This window comes from Amia ocellicauda, chromosome 7 (genome assembly GCF_036373705.1).
Source record: "Amia ocellicauda isolate fAmiCal2 chromosome 7, fAmiCal2.hap1, whole genome shotgun sequence".
Classification (NCBI taxonomy): Eukaryota; Metazoa; Chordata; class Actinopteri; order Amiiformes; family Amiidae; genus Amia; species Amia ocellicauda.
The window spans coordinates 1,801,221-1,811,136 of record NC_089856.1 but is presented as its reverse complement, the minus strand read 5'-3'; the positions used below and the strand labels follow the sequence as shown (position 1 = coordinate 1,811,136).

Genomic DNA, 9,916 nt, shown 5'->3' with positions numbered 1-9,916 from the left:
TAAAACAAAAAACATGAAAACTGTCTTCCAGCCAATGTAAGAGATTGTCGTAGCCTTTAAATTGTGGCTGAAGACTCATCTGTTTAGTCTCTGCTTTTCTAGCCCATATGCCTCCGGTGAGCCATGGACATGCAATTGCACAACTGTATGTGGAGAGAACAACTTTCATTTTGTTTTCCAGCAATAGGTGGTGCAACATGAGGTGATTAAAATGTGGGTGTGTCTTTTGTCCCCTCCCACATGACTGACAATAAAATCGCCATTCACTTCCCCTATCATTCATCTTCACCTTATTCAGCAGAGACCTGTAAGTATGAACTTTTCTCAAATAACTTTTAGGGTTTAGTTGATACTTAATATTGATATAATAAAAACAACAACTTACTAATATATACCTGGGTAAAATGTGTATCTGTATATATTTGTATATCCAAAACAATCAGAAAATTATTTGCATATTATTATTATTTTGAATTATTTTGAACTCAGATCTGTGCATTTGCTTCAGTTCAATATTATTCAGCTCCATCAACTTGATTAGCACAATATTTAACGTTTTGAATGTCAGTATTACGGTCTACCTCCAAAACTTTAAAGCTTAAATGATGAAGTAAAATCACTACCCCATTGAGACGCATCTGTCTTTTCTCAGGTACCAACCAACTGTGAATTTAAGTAAGTCAGTTAATTTCCATGATTCTTTCATTGCACTGTTTTTCACTTTTCATAGTTGCAATAGCGCTTGAATAAAGTCCACCATGAAGACGGGGAAGTCTTTGAAAATGCAATTGCAATTTGGCTTCTGCATGAACATTTTAATTTGAATACAGCTTGACACACTTTGCTCTGTGAGCGAGTGATCACATGCTCCCGTTCACAGATATAGTGGGGTTTTGCTGTTGGTGCACATCCACCGGGAACACATCAATCCTAGGGGACACTAAATTCATCATAAAACCTGCATGTTATTATTAGCCTGTCAGTCAAAATATAGTTTACCGTAACATAACAAACACATATAATTTACTGTGTATAATTTACTAAGTGTGGCTATATTCTTACATATTATCCATCGGGGGTGCAGTATTAGAAGAATGTTATAATGACTTTGTCTTGTTTTAGTTTTTATACCTATTTTTCTATCCCCGCAGTACAGAACTTCAGATACTTCGTTGGAACAAAGACTGGTCCTCGGGGACACCCTTACGTTTTGTACCTTCCTGTGCCTGCATTCATTTACATTACAAACAAACAGAGAATAAGCTTAACTGCAATTCCACAACAGGGAAAACCTAGCATTTGCGTTTCTTCTGTAGTTCCTATTATATCTCCTATAATGGGCAGAAAAGGTAAAAGACGAAAGAAAGGGGCTGAGCTCCCCGGGGACCAGACCGGAGGCGGGTCAGGGCGTGGAACAAGTCCAACAGGAGTGTCAGAACAGGTATGTGCTCTCCCTGCCCACGCACAGCACGCTGAACCAGATCAGACTAATTACATATTAATTACACAGCTGTTACAGTGAAGCCAGGATTAACAGAAGTTTTGAGATTACCAGCAAAAAACAAGCAGTTTCACAACCAGCTCACTCTGTAAGAGAAGGAGACACATTTGTTACTGTCATTAATAATCTTTTTTATACCCTGTGCTGCTCATGGCTCACAATCATGTTGTTGTTTATGATCAGTTTTCACCACAGAAACGTTCCCATGATGAAGAGCAGGAGGAAGGCGTCCTGAAAGACACCGGACAAACTTCAGCGGTGGCACTGCAGGTCAGCCCCAGTATTCAGAGTGACCCATTAAAATGATTAGTATTATTATCAGTTATTCAGCATGAGTGGCAGCGGCTGTTTAACCAACAAAGAACACAAAACCCATGTAAGATCTCACCCACATCAGGAGGAGTGTAAGGAGGAGTGGGAGAAGTTTAAGGAGTAGTGTGAGGAGGAGTTATGAGGAGCAATGTGAGGAGGAGTGTGAGGAATATGAGGAGGAGTGTGAGGAGTGCATGGGTGGTTTGCTGCTTTGACACGTGTGAACAGGTGTAGCACAGTAAAGGTACAATTTGTAACTTTATATGTATAATGAGCACACACGCTAAAGTTAGTTTTTTCCATTTAATAAATCAAATTAATGTATCTTTATTCCCCCAACACAGAGAAGGAAGAAGATAAGAAGTAGTGAGGATACTGTCGAATTCAAACTCAAAGCAAGACCATTGGGAGTATTCTTAGAAAAATTCTATAGTTCACCTTATAACTTAACAGAAAGTGTTAAAATAGCTGAATATATTCTGTACATATATTCTGGAAAGAAGTCTTATAAGTATCCTGTATGGGATTCCAAATTAATTTCTACACTAAAATTGTGTGATCCTGAAACATCCAATGTTTGTAAAAAACACATTGTACAGGAAAAACTTAACAACAATGAAAACATTAATTTTGATATTTCTTTCTGTTCGGGAGAAAACATAAGGGAGTGTCAAGATAGCACTGAGTCAGGAAAAACCTTCATAGCAGATTTAAATAAATATATTATTGAAACATCTAGAACCAAGATTAAACTTAAGAGTCTTGATGTGTATACCTTCAAAACAATGAAGATGGACAAAAAACAAGTTGTTAAAATTGATACATTTTTGGACTTAAAAAATCTTATAAGTTATATCATACAAAATGCAGTAGAGACAAGTACATATAATTTTTTAGTAGGTGACATTGTTATACAAATGAATGCATATGACAAAGAAAAACGTACCACATTCTATGCATTTCCATTCGGATCATTAAAGAAAATAGTTAAATGTATCCATGTAAAGTCAATTTACAGCTATGATAGAATGAATCTGAAATACCCCAACAAGTTTAGTAAGATGCAAAAAATATGGTCTCTGGGTTATAATGACAAATTAGCAAAAGAATTCCCCAATATGAATATTGATGATGCGGTTGCAATTGTTGCCAGTATAGTTTCTGAATCAGTGAGGAATCCAAGCAATTTTTATATGAGTTCCATTATCTGGAGCCTAGCAACATCATGGCAGGATGTTAGAAATCTTAACCCCATGCTGAGGGGTGGAAGCGGTGGAGGAAAGGGGGGAGAGAGCGGCATAGAGAGCAGTATGGAAAATGGTATAGAAAGCAGTATAGAAAATGGTATGGAAAACAGTGATGGAGGAAGCAGTGGTAGAAATGGCCCAGAAATAATGAGGAAAAATATTGGAATCAACTATAACCCCCCCAAAAAGGTGATAGAAATAAGTATGAATACATTAAAACAATGGGTATTTAAAAAACATAGGTATTAGGGTAAGGGTATTAGAATAGGGCAATAATCTATTAGATTTGCATTTTAATTATCATAATAATAGGGTAAGCAACAGCTTGGTTTACTTGTGCATTTGCAGTCTCCCTGTTATTTCTCTGCTCAATAAACATCTTCCTGAGACAACATTACTGTCTAAGTGGATTCCTCACAAGCTCATCTGCATTCATTTTTTTATGTAAATGAGGCTCATTTCTACATTATCTTATTCCAGTCGACCCTCTACAACTGTGATGTACATGCAGCTAATAATGGTGATCAACTGGTTACATTTTTAGAAAGGTAATTAAAAATAAAAACTGAAATAGCTTGGTTTGATAAATGTGCAACCCTCGTATAACAGCAATTCTAAATTTGCTCAGTTGTAAGCAATCAAAATCACACACCAGATTATCTTACCATGTCGAAACAGTTCTCCCAGAGGGTGTTGGGTAATTACCTTTAACCCTGGAAACACTTGAGGCAATGAACGCCTTATCGCTTCTGTGTTGTTGGGAGTTTCTTTCAGACACACAATATGTATATACACTCACCTAAAGGATTATTAGGAACACCTGTTCAATTTCTCATTAATGCAATTATCTAACCAACCAATCACATGGCAGTTGCTTCAATGCATTTAGGGGTGTGGTCCTGGTCAAGACAATCTCCTGAACTCCAAACTGAATGTCTGAATGGGAAAGAAAGGTGATTTAAGCAATTTTGAGCGTGGCATGGTTGTTGGTGCCAGACGGGCCGGTCTGAGTATTTCACAATCTGCTCAGTTACTGGGATTTTCACGCACAACCATTTCTAGGGTTTACAAAGAATGGTGTGAAAAGGGAAAAACATCCAGTATGCGGCAGTCCTGTGGGCGAAAATGCCTTGTTGATTCTAGAGGTCAGAGGAGAATGGGCCGACTGATTCAAGCTGATAGAAGAGCAACTTTGACTGAAATAACCACTCGTTACAACCGAGGTATGCAGCAAAGCATTTGTGAAGCCACAACACGTACAACCTTGAGCCGGATGGGCTACAACAGCAGAAGACCCCACCGGGTACCACTCATCTCCACTACAAATAGGAAAAAGAGGCTACAATTTGCACAAGCTCACCAAAATTGGACAGTTGAAGACTGGAAACATGTTGCCTGGTCTGATGAGTCTCGATTTCTGTTGAGACATTCAGATGGTAGAGTCAGAATTTGGCGTAAACAGAATGAGAACATGGATCCATCATGCCTTGTTACCACTGTGCAGGCTGGTGGTGGTGGTGTAATGGTGTGGGGGATGTTTTCTTGGCACACTTTAGGCCCCTTAGTGCCAATTGGGCATCGTTCAAATGCCACGGCCTACCTGAGCATTGTTTCTGACCATGTCCATCCCTTTATGACCACCATGTACCCATCCTCTGATGGCTACTTCCAGCAGGATAATGCACCATGTCACAAAGGTCGAATCATTTCAAATTGGTTTCTTGAACATGACAATGAGTTCGCTGTACTAAACATGCCCCCTCAGTCACCAGATCTCAACCCAATAGAGCTTCGTGCCCTGGATGTGCATCCCATCTCCACCAACTGCAAGATGCTATCCTATCAATATGGGCCAACATTTCTAAAGAATGCTTTCAGCACCTTGTTGAATCAATGCCACGTAGAATTAAGGCAGTTCTGAAGGCGAAAGGGGGTCAAACACAGTATTAGTATGGTGTTCCTAATAATCCTTTAGGTGAGTGTATATATACCATGGCATGCCGTCAGGACCTGCAGGGTATTCTCTTTTGACCATTCAGAGCCAAATAAAACGGTCAAATCTTGTATTTATTTATTTATTTCCCAATATTTCTCTGCCAATTTTCATGTTTTCTTCCCAATTGTACCCTGTTAAATTTAGTTCACTGCTGTAACCAATCCAAGAAGGATTGTGTCCAAAATTGTGGAGTGAGGTAGAGGAGGTCAAAAACAGGCTTTGGTCAGATACCAGCAATACAGGGCAAACAAAGGCTGGGCAAAAGGCATTGTCGAAGTCACCAACAAGGGTCAGAAGATCAGGCAAACGTGGTATCAAAGAGGTCAAGGTCAAGGCCAGAGGTGGAGGATACAGCAGAATCACTAGAGAAAGGCAACTGCTTGGAAATTAAGCAAATGCTGACAAAACTTCACACTGAATGAGAGTCAGTGTCACGGTCTCCCCTGCTTCTACCTTAGTTCACCACCAGAGGTCTCCCTCTCCCGAATACTAACTCTAATGCTTCTCCTTTCCTTTGTCCACTTCAACCAGTTCTTCCACATTCTTTCCTTCCAGGTGCACCTGTTCTGTCCTCCTCTCCTGTCATTGGTTAGTCGTTCATTCACCTAGTTCAAACCCCCTTTGCTACACAGTATTTAAACCCCTCTGTTTCCTAGCTTCTTCGCGAAGTATTGCATTCTCTTTTGGATCAATGCCGAGTCTTGTTTATTGTTTGCTTAACCGTGTATTTGATCTTTTGCTACCCTCTCTCGTTTACCCCTTTTTGGATCTCCCTACTAGCCTGTTTGCCTGATCGATTGACCTTGGATTGTCCTTGTTATCTCTCTCTCATTTTGCCCTTATCGGATTATCTGCTTCATATCTAAGCCTGCACTTGGATCCTTTCCTTTGGTCCTTGAGGACGTCACAGAAGACTTCGCTGTTAACATGGATCCAGTGGCTTTACCAGATGTTGCATCAGCAATAATGCTCAGTGGGCATTATTGGGAGAACATAACGAAATGTTAAGACAGATCAACTCCACTTTGGAACTGCGCCTGCTTTATCTCCCCAATCCACCAGACAGACAACACCAGAAGCACACCCCGGCCCTTCAGCTCCTCCATTTTTCCGACAGATCTGTACATCTGGCTATTCCAGACAAATATGAGGGTGCGATGCGAGGGTTTAATCTTACAATGCTCTTTGTATTTTGCCCATCTACCAACTTCCTTCCCTTCTGATGATGCCAAGATTGCCTTTATCATTAGGCTACTTACCAGAAAGGCTCTTCAGTGGGCATCAGCTATATGGGCTCATAGAGGGGAAATAACATGATCTATCCCAGCATTTCTTGAACACTTCAAACAGGTTTTCCATCATCTGACAACCGGGAAGGACGCTGGTGAACAACTATTCTCTCTCCGTCAGGGTACTTCTTCTGCCGCTGACTATGCTTTGGAGTTCCAGACCTTGGCTGAGATCAACGGATGGGGTGAGCCTTCATTAATCACTCTCTTTCGTCGTGGATTGCGTGATGATTTACAAGCAGAATTAGCAAGCAAGGGAGACTCGCTCGATCTGGAGCAATTGATACAATTAGCCATCAGACTTGATAATCTAATGAGATCCCGAGACAAACTATCTGTATCTACTACATCCCGGTCATTCAATAGATCAAGTCTAGCCTTGACACAGATCCAGAACCCATGCAGATAGGAAGGACTCGACTACCTGCCAAGGAAAGACATAGGAGACTTCAACAGCGCCTTTGCCTTTATAGTGGTCAATCTGGTCATTTCTGAGATGCCTGTCCTAGTCTGCCAGGATCTACTTCGGCAATTCCACGGAAACCAGTAAGTACCTGTCCCCTGATATCACCTGCTCAGTGTATGCTTTCAGTATGCATTCAGCTCCACAATCAACACATCTTTCTGTCTGCATTAATAGATTTGGGGTCTGCAAGAAACTTCATAGACAGAAGAACTGCGAAGTGTTTCAAACTTCCCCTCACACCGTTCCTACCACCACTTAATGTCAGAGCAATCAATAACCAACCCATCGGATCCAGTCCAGTTACACAGAAAACCAAGCCAATCACCATGTCCATCGGAAACCGGCATTCTGAAAAACTGCCTTTTCTAGTGATCGACTCTCCTGGAGCTGATATAATACTTGGACATTCTTGGCTCATTCATCATAATCCTGTCATTTCTTGGATCAAGGGGACTATTATTTCTTGGGGAGAACATTTCTTTATTAATTGTCTTACTTCACCTTGCAGAGCCACCCACATCGAGAGTCCATTTCTGTGAACTCCGCCCAAATTCCCACCGGAATACAAAGACTTGGCTGCCGTATTCAGCAAATCCCGAGCCTCCTCTCTGCCTCCACATCGTTCTTGGGATTGTGCCATTGATCTTCTCCCTGGTTCTACGCCACCTCGGGACAGAATTTATCCTCTCTCTCTTCCAGAACCGAAGGCCATGGAAGAGTACATTAAGGAGGCTTTAGCACAAGGCATAATTCGGCCATCCCCTTCACCTGCTGTAGCAAGCTTCTTTTTCGTGGCAAAGAAGGACGGAGGTTTAAGACCCTGTATTGATTATAGGGGACTTAATGCAGTTACAGTTAAGTATAGGTATCCTTTAGCTTTAGTTCTGGCTGCCTTGGAACAGGTAAGAGGAGCTCGATACTTCGCTCGATCTGTGTAGTGCTTACAACTTAATCCGAATTCGAAAAGGTGATGAGTGGAAGACTGCTTTTATTACTAACACTGGACATTATGAATATTTAGTCATGCCCTTTGGTCTGGTCAATGTACCTTGCCTCTTTCAAGCTTTTGTGAATGAGGTGTTACATCCCTATCTTCATCACTTTGTGATTGCTTACATTGATGACATTCTGGTTTACTCCTCTACTCTCTCGGAACATATCTCCCAGGTTCGACAGGTGCTGAAATGTTTGTTGCAAAATGGATTCTATATCAAAGCAGAGAAATGTAAATTTCATCGAGTGCAAGTGGTCTTTTTGGGATACATCATCGATGCCAGTGGAGTTCACATGGATCCCGAAAAAGTAAGAGCAGTAACTGAGTGGCCACAGCCTCAAACAATTAAGGAGTTGCAACGTTTCTTGGGTTTTGCTAACTTTTATCGTCGCTTCATCCGAAACTTCAGTTCAGTCGCATCTCCTCTAACCTCTTTATGAAAGGGCTCTGCTCGTCGCTTATCGTGGACGGATTCTGCTGAGGTCGCCTTTGAGAAACTTAAGTCCCTGTTTACCACTGCTCCAGTCCTCAAGCATCCAGACCCTAATCTCCCTTTCGTGGTAGAAGTAGATGCTTCTGAAAACGGCGTCGGTGCAGTGCTCTCAACCAGAGCCCTCACTTTATCGGTCCCTTTCCTGTCCTCCGCCAAATCAATCCTGTTACCTATCGTCTCCAGTTACCTCCTCACTACAAGATAGCTTCCTCATTTCATGTTTCATTGTTAAAACCTGAACGCCCCGATCCCTCCTCTCCTTCTGATCTTCCTCAGGATTCTTCTTCTTCTTCTTCTTCTTCTTCTTCTTCTTCTTCTTCTCCTCTGGCTTCTCCTCCCTTGGATCTAGAAGACGGTCCAGCATTTGCTGTCAGAGCCCTGTTACAGTCTCGTCGCCACAGAGGATGCATGCAGTACTTGGTCGACTGGGAGGGGTATGGTCCAGAGGAACATTCTTGGGTTCTAGTTTCGGATATCCTGGATCCGTCTCTCATTACGGACTTTCACAGGGCTCATCCCACTGCTCCTGCTCCTCGGCCTCGTGGCCGTCCTCGCCACCGTCTTCATTGCTCTGGTCCGGCCGAGGCCGATTCTGGGGAGGGGGGTACTGTCACGGTCTCCCCTGCTTCATATCTAAGCCTGCACTTGGATCCTTTCCTTTGGTCCTTGAGGACATCACAGTCAGGGAGGGGTTTAAATAGGCAGTAGGAGAAACAGATGATGGAAAGCAGCTGTGTGGTGAGTAATCAGTGTGCATGTTGTGATGATTGAATGAGTGAAGCTGGGAGAGGAGATAGGTATGGAGAGGGCGGTGGCCTCTGGTGGGTATTTGTGGAAGTACATTAGACTGTGGTTGTCACAGCATTAGCCGCCAATGTTGTTTGCTGCTTACTGTAAACCATTTTGATTGATATTGAAAATACAAATACCATCACAACATAATTATTAAAAAATGTATTTTACATTAAAAATAAAAAGATGTTATCTGACAATGGATACATCATAGTTGAATTGTTTACAAATACTTTTTCAAAGTGAACTTTCTCTGAAAAATTGGACGTTGTTAAAAAGGGGAGACATGCAGATCCCATATTATTATGTTTTTGTTAGCAGACGCTCTTAACCAGGGCGACTTTCGGAATATAAGAGCATCGCTGCGTGTCTGGAAATAGGGACAATGCAACAGTGATTTGGGACCATCATCCCAGACTTCATCAATCAATAATTTCCCATCAAATCATAACATCACCTGAGATCCTCCGACAGCTAATTTAAATACCCCCAAAACAGCCGCATTAATAAACGATAGGCTAGCCTACAGTCATTGTTTTTTAAAGAAGAATAAAAGTAAAAATACATCACAAAATGAATGAAAATGTATCCACAAAGTATATTCATAATGAACTGTGTCTGCGGTGACGAATGCATGTTAACTCTAACTTGTGTTTTATTCAATACAGTAAAAGTGTCCGAAATAGTAAATCCCTTATTGCATCAATACAAATAAATACAAATAAAAGGCTGAGTTATCTTGGCATATTTGTATAGCTGTATTTTCGTTTCTGCTCGTCTACATGCGCACTCTTGTGATTTTTGTTTGGTTTTTACAATGTATCTG

The 9,916-nt window shown here is 41.3% G+C and overlaps 1 long non-coding RNA gene across 1 annotated transcript; it reads left to right on the top strand.

Annotated features, from left to right (window-relative positions):
* Positions 1–278: 278 nt before the first annotated feature.
* Positions 279–3,454, top strand: LOC136752482 (uncharacterized). Its single transcript, XR_010817304.1, has 5 exons — positions 279–307; positions 653–675; positions 1,152–1,441; positions 1,685–1,771; positions 2,158–3,454. It is a non-coding gene; the product is annotated as an uncharacterized LOC136752482 (long non-coding RNA).
* The last annotated feature ends 6,462 nt before the right edge of the window (positions 3,455–9,916 follow it).